Source organism: Clarias gariepinus, chromosome 26, assembly GCF_024256425.1.
Source record: "Clarias gariepinus isolate MV-2021 ecotype Netherlands chromosome 26, CGAR_prim_01v2, whole genome shotgun sequence".
NCBI lineage: Eukaryota > Metazoa > Chordata > Actinopteri > Siluriformes > Clariidae > Clarias > Clarias gariepinus.
The window spans coordinates 24,161,171-24,174,126 of record NC_071125.1 but is presented as its reverse complement, the minus strand read 5'-3'; positions in this window follow the sequence as shown (position 1 = coordinate 24,174,126).

Here is a 12,956-nt window from a genome sequence, read left to right as displayed (position 1 = left end):
AATTTCTTATCTTTATTTTCAAGAACAACTTTTTTTTACTTTCTTGTTCATTTCCTTCCACTTTTGTCAATATTACAGTTTTCCTTTTCCTTCCATCCTAGTTTTCTTTTGTTTAAGCCTAAACACCTTCCAGTAGTTTTCATTTGTATTTTTGTTTTAGTGCCCATTAAATCAGTGGATCTACAATTGACAAGTGAAGGAATTTCCTGCAGCACAAAAGACGTTTACCCAAAACCACAAATCTCCTGGTACCAAGACGGCAGCAAACTGGATAACATTAAGGTGAACCCGATGGAAGATGAAGAGCATCTGTTCTCAGGGAGCAGTGTTTTCTCTCAAACTGTCAAAGAAAACACCACATACACCTGCTCCGTCAGCCTCGGGGATGAGAGTCAGAGTTACACCGCCAGCCTGAGAAAAGGTGAACACCTCATCAAATACCTCATACACTATCATACACCTCATAATGACCCAACAACTCAGCAAACCCCTTCATCAAACCTCAAACACCTGATCCAACACCTCATCATTACTGCAAAAAACATCTCAATAACTTATTTCCATCAACCAACACCTGAACCAGCAACCCACCCAACACCTCATCATACCCTCCATCAAACACCTTATTAAACACCTCATTAAACAACTCATCACACAGACAAACATATTATAATTAATATTTAAAAATATTAGTTTTATATTCTTTAACAATCCTTTTCTTATTTTTCAGAGAATGTTTTCTTCTCTTTAGGACGGGATCCCACTCTTCACTGTCCTGTCTCTCAAGGAAACAATGAAAATAACACCATCACCCTGAGGTTTGGTGAGTCCTCTACCGTTCTGAGGGAGAGAGGCAGCACAGGGCAGTTGAGGGGTAAAAAAGTAAACCGCTCTGGTGACGGGACCGTCACAATCCACAGCCTGGAGGATTCAGGAACCTACACATGTGAGAGGGTGACTGCACGATCCAAACAGCTGGTGATCACCTCAGTGCAAATTCAATCAGGTGAAGCTCTTCTCCATTTCCCTTCACTAATGACAACAAAATACAAGAATATAACTATCTATGAACAAGTGGCATTTAAATTTTTTTACATTAATAAAATCAAATATAAATTATTCTCCACAGCTAACCACCAAATTAGTGAAGGTGGGAAAACTGCTGCAATTGTCATCAGTGTCATCGTTGTCATTAGTGTCATCGGTATCATAGCTGGTGTAGTCTGGGGAAGAAGAAAAAACAAAACGGTGAGCTCACTTCCTTTCTGGATGATTAATGAAAGAATAGCTATAATACAGTGTAAAATTATTTACTAAAGTAAAAACTCTCCTGACAAGAAAAATAAATCTGCTCAGCAAATCACACACTTTCGAACATCAGTGCACTTTTCATTAAAATTATTAAGAAATTAAAGTTGCATTGCCTGACGGAAAAAAAGGAAATACTTTTAGTATAAATTAGTATTTCCAGTTATTTTAAAAATCCTTAGTTGTCCTTTTTTTTTTTTTTGCTTGATAAAGGACTATTATATGCCCCTTTTCAATAATAACTTTTTATATACATTTATATACATTTTATGATTACTTATTATAAACACAAAAAGGCCAATGAGATTTATTGCTTGTGTTAATGTTATCTAGAGTTTTCTCTATCATTGGACATTAATAGTCATGGACTGTGTTCTAATTTTTTACACACAGAGGAAAATGCACAAGTCAACAGGTATTGAGAGCAATAATTCAAGTGACAAAAGACAGTCAATTGCTTCCCAGGAGAAAGAAAAAGGCAGTGACAATCATTCAAGTCAAGCTATGAATGATGATGATGAAACTCACAAAACTGAACCCCTTTTGAAGGCCTGTTCCTTGAAAATCGATGATAACTTGTCGCCAACTTGTGTAAGAGATGCATCTGTGTGAACTGTACACACAATCATTCACCAACACCACTTGCATGTTAAACTCGACTGGTATTTATTGCCACGTCCCCCAGACAGTCCTGACCCTGCTCCAGGACATTTCCACAAAAGCCATTAAAGGAGTTCCTGGGAGGCCAGTGTTTCAGATATATATCTCATAATGACTCCTGGGAAGTTATCAGGTCAGACTTCTCCAAACAGACTCTGTTACTTTTACATTTTACTGTTACGTATTTGTTATTTTTATTTATTTACTTTGTGCGTACATATTGTCATTTTAATTTCCACAAATGTTAATAAGTGTAATGTTCACAAACTTTGTATTTGTATTTGCACTGGAATTTCACTCAGGTAAAAGGAAGGAAAACAGACATTTATATGAAGGAAAACAGGAATTTACATGAACATTGTGCTTTATACAATAAGAAAAATATTTTTTGATCCCAAGCAGATGTTGTAAGTTTCTCCACTTACAAAGAAATGAAAGGTCTATAATTTTTGTTATAGGTTTATTGTAAAGATAGAACATCCAGAAAAAGCACATGATACAAAGATTATAAATTAATTTGCATTTTAACGAGAAAAATAAGTATTTGATCCCCAAGTACAATAAAACATAACTTAGTATTTGGTGGAGAAACCCTTGTTGGGAATTACAGAGACAAGACCTTTCTTGCAGTTTTGCACTCGGGAGGGATTATCCTTTACGATATTCTCTAAATCTTTCAGGATTCTTGCCTATCGATTGGCAACTCGTAGTTTTAGCTCCCTCCATACATTTTCTATAGGACTAACATCTGGGGACTCACTAGGACACTCCATTTCCACCTCTGTGCTTGACTGTAGGGACGGTGTTCTTAGGCTCACAGTTAGCATTTCACTTCCTCCAAAAACAGCGAGTTGAGTCGATGCCAAAGAGCTCAATTTTCATCTCATCTGACCACAGCACTTTCTCCAATTCCTTCTCTGTTGATTGGCAACCTTTAGATGGGCCTGTGCATGTGCCTTCCTGAGCAAAGAGACCTTGCAGCGCTGAATGATTTCAGTCCACAGTGGCATGTTGTGTTACCAATGATTTGTTTGGTTACTGTGGATCCAACTGCCTTGAGATCATTCACGAGCTTGTCCCGTGTAGTTCTGGGCTGATCCCTCACTTTTCTCATGACCATCCTTTTCCATGAGGTGAAATCTTGCATGGAGCTCCAGACCGAGGGTGATTGATGGTTATTTTGCATTTGTTTCATTTGCGAATAATCATTCCAACAGTTCTCTACCAAGCTCTAGCTGATAGTCTTGTAACCCATTCCAGCCTTGTGCAGTCTAGTCCCTGATGTCCCCTTTGATCTTGCCCATGGTGGGTGGTGAGGTCTAAATGAAATGTGGAGATTCTGTGGACAGGTGGCTTTTATGCACATTACGAGTTGTCGTTAGGGGTCTGTCTTAAATAAATCTGTGTACCACATAAGCACATAACCCGTCCCGGCACAAGAAGCAGTGCCAGTCTGTGGGGTTGTGAGGCCCTAGGCTAGGTTATGAAAACTGGGCCCATTGGTGTAAATAATTAAATATTAAAATATCACACACATATCTGTATGAGCAAACTGTACCACAATAAAACTGTGAATGCAAAATTGATGAGAAACAGATTCTGGTCTGTTAAGCCATGGGCTCTCCATCTCCGAATCTGATTTATATTTCTGTAGATGTTCTTTTTTGTTTACATGGTGAACTAGTTGCCACCCTAAAGACATGCACATTTAAGTTCAGTCTTAAATTCAGCAGGTGTACATAACCCTACCTTGTCCAGACATTAACTACACATTTAGCCTGTACGCTTCTCCACTCTACAACCTTAAAAACCCTAATCATATGTGACACAAGTCTGTCTGAGATCAACAGAATCACTGCATTTATTAAAACTAAGTACTGATACTATAGCAATAAATCACACATTATGTATAACAGAACATGTACCAGTACCTTTAGTTTGAGCTTGCTTTTCTTCCTCTGCTTTTCTCCTCTTCTTTTTTTCGGCTCCAGAAAGATACCATCTGGTTGCCATGTCATTTAAAATTAAATAGCATCAATCTGCATCGCATAGATTCGAAATTGCACTGCAACGAGACAGACGACATTATGAGAGGCAATACACTAATCGGTTAAATCCATATTACCACAGAGATTAAAATATCAGGAACTTTATTTTTAACAGCTCCTTTTTTGGCATGCAACATTTTGACTTTCTATCAAATGTGAGAAATTTTAAGAGATATAGTGGAATCCATGTACACAAATACTATAATTATTACAGCACTTCAGTTCTCCCAATATATGGCAAGCAGTGTTTAGCAAATTAGTATGTGGTGCTTCTGTGTATGTTTCAAATCTTTTATGCTTTTATTTATACTGTTGTTTTGAATTTATTATCATTTTCAGCAATTTGTCATGCTTTAATTTGATAAAGCTATTCTTTTTATTTAATATGGTGAGTAATGTTTGTTTCTCACCGTTGTTGTGAATTGTATCATGTTTAATGGGTCCATGTGTTGTGATTATAACAATATGTTTATGTATTCACGTTCTATTGTGGTGAGAAGAAAATGCTTTTAATAATGTGCGCGGGCCCTAGTCGACCACATGTATTGCCTGTTGGAGGGGCAGGAACTTTTCTGGATTTTGAATTGATATTCTGTGTCTATCCTTCAAAATAAACTTAACTTAACTTTACACATGTTCACACATGATAGTCTGTAGAGTTTAAACAGAATGGTGCACTAGATTGGCTGACTGGATAACTACATGAAGTTACAGGTGATGACTGTTAAAGTGTGACGTAAGATAGAATAAAATAATACATTTAATTTGGTGAAGTGATTGATCAACGCTGGGTTCAGCACCACAATAAACGCACTGTTCATTGTTTATGTGAATGAGTTTCCGGATTTTTCTTTTATCTCACAACAAATGTAAAGGAACAAAACAGATTTTTTTTCAACAAGGTTATCTCCAGCTTGGTTAATCAATGATATGCACTCAACTTTAGTCCCGGCTTCAAAGTACAACCTGTTAAACAACTTTGAAGACAACTTTGTGTCTTGAACTTCACTTACCTTAATAAAATAAAGCAACTCATTAATGTTACACTTTTAATGAAAACACCACTTTTTCACATTATGAAGCAAACGATTTGGATTTTTATGCTGTTTTGGTCAATACCACTGACCACTGCAAGAGGTGAGTAGGAGCTTTAACTTTATTATAATAGACTAAACAGCTGGGGAAAAACTGAACAGCTCTTTCTGTGTCAGGATCTGAACCCGTATTCACAAAGCTTCTAAAGTCTAAAAGTTTCTCCTAGTGATGAAATTCTTGGAATTATGACAGTTCTTAGAATTTCCCTTAAATTTAGGACTAAATCTTAGTAAAGATAAAAATGATTCATGAAACATCTTAGCTCTAAAAACAGCTAAACAGGTAAAAATTGTTTAGAGTAGAAAGAAGGACTTGATGGTGAAAAAATGGTGGAAAGAAGAAATATTCTCACTGAACTTAAAGCTAAAAGTAAACACTGCTCTTCTGTCCAATTAGGTTTTCTTGTTGTTTTACTTTCATCTCCCTTGGATATGGTTCTCTACATACTATCCAAAAGTGCAACTTAAACAGACCGTCTTGTAATCATGTAAACTGGTAAAAGCTGAGACGTTTTGCTCCCATCAATCTGAAATAGATTAGAAGTAATAAATCAGTATGGTGAATAATTGTAAGAACTTAAGTATAATAACTACTGTGTCCCTTAATTGGTTAGACACATTTTCAACATTTGGCTGTTTTAATTATCTTTAAGATGTTTAGCCTATAACAGACACTTTGGATAAAGTAGCCTGTAGTCATGATTATACAATTTCTTTATATACAAACATGATTTCACTGTCTGTTCTATTATCATATACAGTGGAACCTCGGATTACGAGCATAATTCGTTCCGGAAGCGGGCTCATGTTCCAAAACACTCGTAAATCAAAGCAAATTTTCCCATATGAAATAATATTATTCGTTCCACAACCCCTCCCCCCTAAAAAATACATAAAAATAATTAACACAAAATATAAAGTAAAAATAAAACAAATTAACCTGCATGTTACCTTAAAAAAAGTAAAAATAAATCCCAACCAATAAGTGTTTCCATTTATGCGCACAGGCACTGTGTGTGTGTGTGTGTGTGTGTGTGTTTTTCTCTCTCCTGCGCTGCTGAGTGTGTGTTATGTGTGTGCGCAAGCGTAATTTGACACCGTGCCGGTTGTGTGAGAGTGAAGCACCCCCTCTCTGTTTTACACACACACACACACACACACACACACACAAACACATTAAAGGTGAAAGAGAGAAAGCGAGAGAGAGAGAGAGAGAGAGAGAGTGTGTGAACTGGCACGATGTCAAATTATGCTCGCGCACACACATAACACACACACTCAAAAACTGACACACACTAACGACCAGAGTGTGTGCGGCACTCTGCAGCGCAAGAGAAAGGAAAACACACACACATAACACACACTTAAACACTTACACACAGTAAAGGCGAGAAAGAGAGCGTGTGTGTTTGTGTTTGAACAGGCGCCGTGTCAAATTAAAACACGCACACACAACACACACACTGCAGCGCAAGAGAAAAAAACACACACACTTAAACACTGACACACAGTAAAGGCGAGAGAGCGCGTGTGTCAAATTATGCGCGCACACACATAACACACACACTCTGCAGCGCAAGAAAGAAACACACACACACACACGGATTGATTATACCAGTAAGAGACGAGCACTAAGACCCAGCAGGGGAGATGATTTCCCCGCAGCGCCAGAGAGAGAAAAACCATTGGCTTAGTTGTGATGACGCGACGCTCGGTGTCAAAACAAGAAGCGCATGCGTTATACATGATACTCGCTGCTTGTAAACCACGACAACGCTCGTTTTTTAAGTTCAAATTTATTAAAAATCTTTGCTCGTCTACCGGAACACTCGTAAACCGCGTTACTCGTAATCCGAGGTTCCACTGTATTCTATTTTCACAAAGAGCGCATTTAAAGACCTCAGAGGTCAGAGGTTATTTATCAACTAATCACAGTCCTTGAACTGCTGCATCATCCCTAGCAAAAGGTTCGACCACACCTCCTCATTAAGATAAAGGTTTTTGTACTTTCCTCATTAAGAGTTGCTCTAAATCAACTCTAATAAAATAAATGCTCTAAATAAAAACTTTCCTAAATCACTTTTAGTCTAGGACTCCCAGCTAGGACTTTACGCTAAGATAGGAGCTCTCTGAGAGAATTCTAAGAAGCTTTGTGAATACGGGCCCTGAGCTTTAGGTTAAACAGCTCATACTGTAAACTGAGCCCTGTTAACTATTAAAGAAAAACAAAGACTTTGATGTTGTATTATGGTCAATAAACAGCTGTGAAAAGGCAAAAAAAGTTATAATCTGTGCTGGAGAATAAAACTACTGACAAAGTCTGGTTTATTGCAGATTACAGTCTAAAGGTTACATATGAAATAGTTCAATACCAGATTTTATACTTTTTCTGTACTATATTTTCTTTCCTAAAGAAAGTAATTTAAAAGTTATATAAATAAGCAAGTTTAGTGATTTTTACCTGAATAAAAAATTAACTGGCCTCTGAAATTAGTGAGCATATGATTAAACAGAGGCTCGTTTAAAATTTAAAAAAGTGAAATTATTCAAAAATAATAAAGGTGACACATTTCAAGTCAAGTCAAGTTGAAAGTGTTTTTCTGAGAAAACCTTTGGCCTTGGTGTTAAACGAAGCCCCTGCAGCAAAGTTAGCATTTCCCAGCGTTCATTCTTATAATCATTAGTTACGTCCCTCACATTCATGTTTAATTCACACAGACGTCACCTGCATCTTGACCAGCGACTGCGTGCTGCCCTGTAGATCCTCTTACCATGACATCATTCACTGGTACAAAGAAGGAAAAAACGACCCCGTCCATACCTTTTATGATAACGCAGATCACCTGCAGTACCAGGATGCCGAGTTTAAAGGAAGAACGTCTCTGTTTAATGATCAGATTTCTCATGGAAACATCTCACTGCTGCTGAGGACCATAAACTTTAAAGACGAGGGCAGATACAAGTGTTACACCGCAACAGACTCTCAGAACATGGAGCAGTTTGTCTCACTAAAGGTCCAAGGTGAGGAAAATAATTAAACAGTGACATACTTTTAATTCAATAGAGTTACATTTAACTACATTTACAGTTATTTCATGTGATAATAATATTGTAGCAGCTTTAAAGTCATTTAGATCATCATCGTTCTCTTACATTTCCTCTACCCTTTTCTAGTCGTCTTTTTATTTCCTACATCCATTCTTTCTTCCTTTTAATTTCTTATCTTTATTTTCAAAAACAACTTTTTTTTTACTTTCTTGTTCATTTCCTTCCACTTTTGTCAATATTACAGTTTTCCTTTTCCTTCCATCCTAGTTTTCTTTTGTTTAAGCCCAAACACCTTCCAGTAGTTTTCATTTGTATTTATTTTTTAGTGCCCATTAAATCAGTGGATCTACAATTGACAAGTGAAGGAATTTCCTGCAGCACAAAAGACGTTTACCCAGAACCACAAATCTCCTGGTACCAAGACGGCAGCAAACTGGGTAACATTAAGGTGAACACGATGAAAGATAAAGAGCATCTGTTCTCAGGGAGCAGTGTTTTCTCTCAAACTGTCAAAGAAAACACCACATACACCTGCTCCGTCAGCCTCGGGGATGAGAGTCAGAGTTACACTGCCAGCCTGAGAAAAGGTGAACACCTCATCAAACACCATCACACCTCATCACAACACACCTCATCAGTACACCTAAACAAACACCTCCCCAATAACCCACAATACACCTCAAGTCTGACTTACAGACCCATTCAACACTTCACCTACCAACTCATGAAACCTTTATCATACACCCCTTGATTCATCTCAACCAACACCTAAACAAGCGCACAATCCAATACTTGATCTAACAGGTATGCAGTACATCTCAAAAAAAAATCGCATATCATGAAAAAGGTAATTCAATAAGTACGGTTTGCAGCTCTTAAAAATCAAAAATCTAATCTCTAAAAGCATTTACACAACAGAAATGTCCAAGCTCTGATTTCATGTACTCTATCATCTTCTTTGTCTTTTGGCTGTTTCCTTTCAGGGGTCGCCACAGCGAATCATCTGCCTCCATCTAACCCTATCCTCTACCCTTCCCATTCCCTACCCCTCATCCTTCTACCGATATATTCACCATCTCTCCTCTGAACATGTCCAAACCACCTCAATCTGGCCTCTCTGACTTTATCTCCAAAACATCTAACATGGGTTGTCCCTCTGATGAACTCATTCTTAATACTTTCCATCCCTGTCACTCCCAAAGAGAACCTCAACAGCTTAATCTCTGCTACCTCCAACTACCTCCTGTCTTTTCGTCAATGCCACTGTCTCTAAGCCGTAGAGCATCGCTGGTCTCACCACTGTCCTGTACACCTTTCCTTTCATTCTCACTGATACTCTTTTATCGCACAACACACCTGAAACTTTTCCCCAACCATTCCCACCTGCCTGTACCCGCCTCTTTACCTCCTTTCCACACTCTCCGTTGCTCTGGACCGTTGACCCTAAGTACTTAAAGTCCTGCACCTTCTTTACCTCTGCTCTCTGGGGCCTCACCATTCCACTTGGGTCGCTCTCATTCACACACATTTAGTCTCTTTTTGTATTCCGTCTTGCTGCGGCTAACCTTCACTCCTCTGCTTTCCAGAGCGTACCTCCACCTCTCTAGATTTTCCTCCACCTGTTCCCTGCTCTTGCTTCAAAGCACAATGTCCTCTGCAAACTTCATAGCCTGTGAAGACTCCGGCCTAACCTCATCTGTCATCCTGTCCATCACCAGTGCAAACAGGAAGGGGCTCATAACAGATCCTTAATCCAGACCCAACTCTTCTGTCACACCTACTGTACAGCACATCTCACCACGGTCTTACAGCTCTCATACATGTCCTGCACCACTTTAACATACTTCTCTGCCACTCCAGACTTCTTCATACAACACTTCAGCTCCTCTCTCGGCACCCTGTTGTACTCCGTCCCCTTCTCTGTACTTTTCCATCAGCATCCTCAAAGCAAATACTGCATCCGTTGTATTCTTTCTAGGCATAAAACCATATTGCTGTTCACAAATACTGACCTCTGCCATTAACCTAGCTTCAATTGCTCTTTCTCAAAGCTTCATTGTACTGTATGGCTTATCAGCTTTATTCCTCTGATCTCCCTTGTTTTTAAAGATCAGCACTAATACACTTCTCCTCCATTTCTCTGGAATCCTTTTACTTTCCAAGATCTTGTTAAACCGACTTGTTAGAAACTCTCCTAAGCACTTACATACCTCACAGGTATGTCATCAGGACCAACTACTTTTCCATTCTTCATCCTGACTCTTACTGATTTTTGCTAGTTCCTGTTCCACAACAGTCACCTCTTCCACTCTTTGTTCTCTTTCGTTTTCCTCATTCATCAACTCTTTAAAGTACTCCTTCCATCTTCCCATCACCCTCCTGGCATCTGTCAGTACATTTCCATCTCTATCTTTAATCACTCTAACCTACTGCACATCCTTCCCATCTCTATCTCTCCGCCTCGCCAACCTGTACAGATCCACCTCTCCCTCCTTACTGTCCAATCTAACATACAAGTCCTCATATGCTCTTTGTTTGGCCTTTGCAATCTCTACCTTCGCCTTACTCTGCATCTCCCTGTACTCATGTCTACGACCTTCAGTCCTCTCAGTGTCCCACTTCTTATTAGCTAGCCTTCTTCTCTGTATACACTCCTGGACCTACTTGTTCCACCACCAAGTCTCCTTGTCCACTTTTCCCTTACCTGATGATACATCAAGTACCCTAATACCTGTCTCCCTGATCAGCTTAGCTGTAGTCAACTGGAAGCACCTCCTAAACACCCAGAGCCTCAAGTCTCAACTCCTCCCTGAAAACTACACAACATTCTTCCTTTTTCACCTTCCTCACCACCAGGGTCATTTTACACACCACAATTCTCCCAATCACATTCTCTCACCTCTGGGGAGGCTTCATCTAACTTGTTTCAGAATTTTTCTCTCTTCTAACTCGCATCCTACTTGTGGAGCATAACCACTAACAAAATTGCACATCACACCTTCAATTTCCAAAGGTTTTAAATTATTTTCAATTATAATTTTGAAAATAATTCAACTAAAATAGGATAACTCCCACTCCATTTCTTTTCCCATCCACACCAAGGTAAAACAACTTGAACACTGCTCCTAAGCTTCTAGCCTTGCTACCTTTCCACCTGGTCTCCTGGACAGACAGTATATCCACCTTCCTTCTCTGCATCATGTCAACCAACTCTCTTGCCTTCCCTGTCATTGTCCCAACATTCAAGGTCCCTTTGTAAATACACAATTTACTTTGGACCACTGAGCAAAAGGCTTCTGTTGTCTCTGGTCCAGGAGTGGCTTGATACAACAGTTGTAGTCCATTTCCTGAAGACGTTTGTGCATATTGGCTCTTGATGCACGGACTCCAGCCTCTCTTCACTCCTTCTGAATCTCTCACAAGTTTTTGTAAATTATTTGCTTCTTTCTGTTCCAGTCAAATTTCCATGAATATGATTTGATACAGTAATCTGTGAACAGCCAGCCCCATTCAGCAATGACCTTCCTTGGCTTACGCTTCTTGTGTAGGTTGGTGTTGATCGTCTTCTAGACAACTGTCAAGTCAGCAGTCTTCCCCACGGTGTGCTGAACTAGACTGTGACATACACAGTATTTATACTGTACGAATAGTAATTTACCCAAACTAGAAAAGAAATATTCTAATATTTTGAGATATTGCAGTTTGATTTTCATGGGCTATAGGCCATAATCATTGAAATGAAAAAAAAAAGGAATGAAAGATTTCACCCTTACATGTAATAAATCTTTTTTTTATTAAATTACAAAAAACAATTATCTTTTTCAGGATATTCAAATTTAACATGCAAATGTTTAAAATAGTTTTTTATTCTTTACCAATCTTTTCCTTTTTTTTTTTTTAGAGAATGTTGGCATTTCTCCAGGACAGGATCCCACTCTTCACTGTCCTGTCTCTCAAGGAAACAATGAAAATAACACCATCACCCTGAGGTTTGGTGAGTCCTCTACCGTTCTGAGGGAGAGAGGCAGCACAGGGCAGTTGAGGGGTAAAACAGTAAACCGCTCTGGTGACGGGACCGTCACAATCCACAGCCTGGAGGATTCAGGAACCTACACGTGTGAGAGGGTGACTGCACGATCCAAACAGCTGGTGATCACCTCAGTGCAAATTCAATCAGGTGAAGCTCTTTTCCATTTCCCTTCACTAATGACAACAAAATACAAGAATATAACTATCTATGAATGAGTGTTATTTTCTTTTTTATTACATTTATGACATTAAACCTAAATTATTTTTCACAGCTATCCCTATCGGTATGATTGTGGGGATTGCTGTAGGTGTTGTGGTTGTTATTGGTGTTATAGCGGGCATAATATACTGTTTAAACCGTAAAAAAGGTAAGAACACTTCTTTTCTTGTAACATTCACTAATTGATCAGTAACAAGAAGAGTACAGGTCTAAACTAATAACACAAGTGCAAGTTCGTATATAAAAAAAAGACCAAAAACTTTCCCCACTAAGTTATCAAGGAATAAAAGCTGCTTTCTTTATAATGTCTGATTATACAAACTAACTAAATAAATAATGTTACTGGTTTTAACCAAAGATTAATGCTCTCTGTTGTGTAATTAACCTTACAAATAAAAAAAAAAAATTGTAAACTAACCAGTGATCTGTTTTTGAAATATAGTAGGGAGAAAGTTTTTTTATTTTTATGCAGGACTTAAGTAAAGCACAAAGACTTGTACAGTGCTTGGACCCGCAACTCTCCAATGGATTTACTCATTCGTGTAAAAT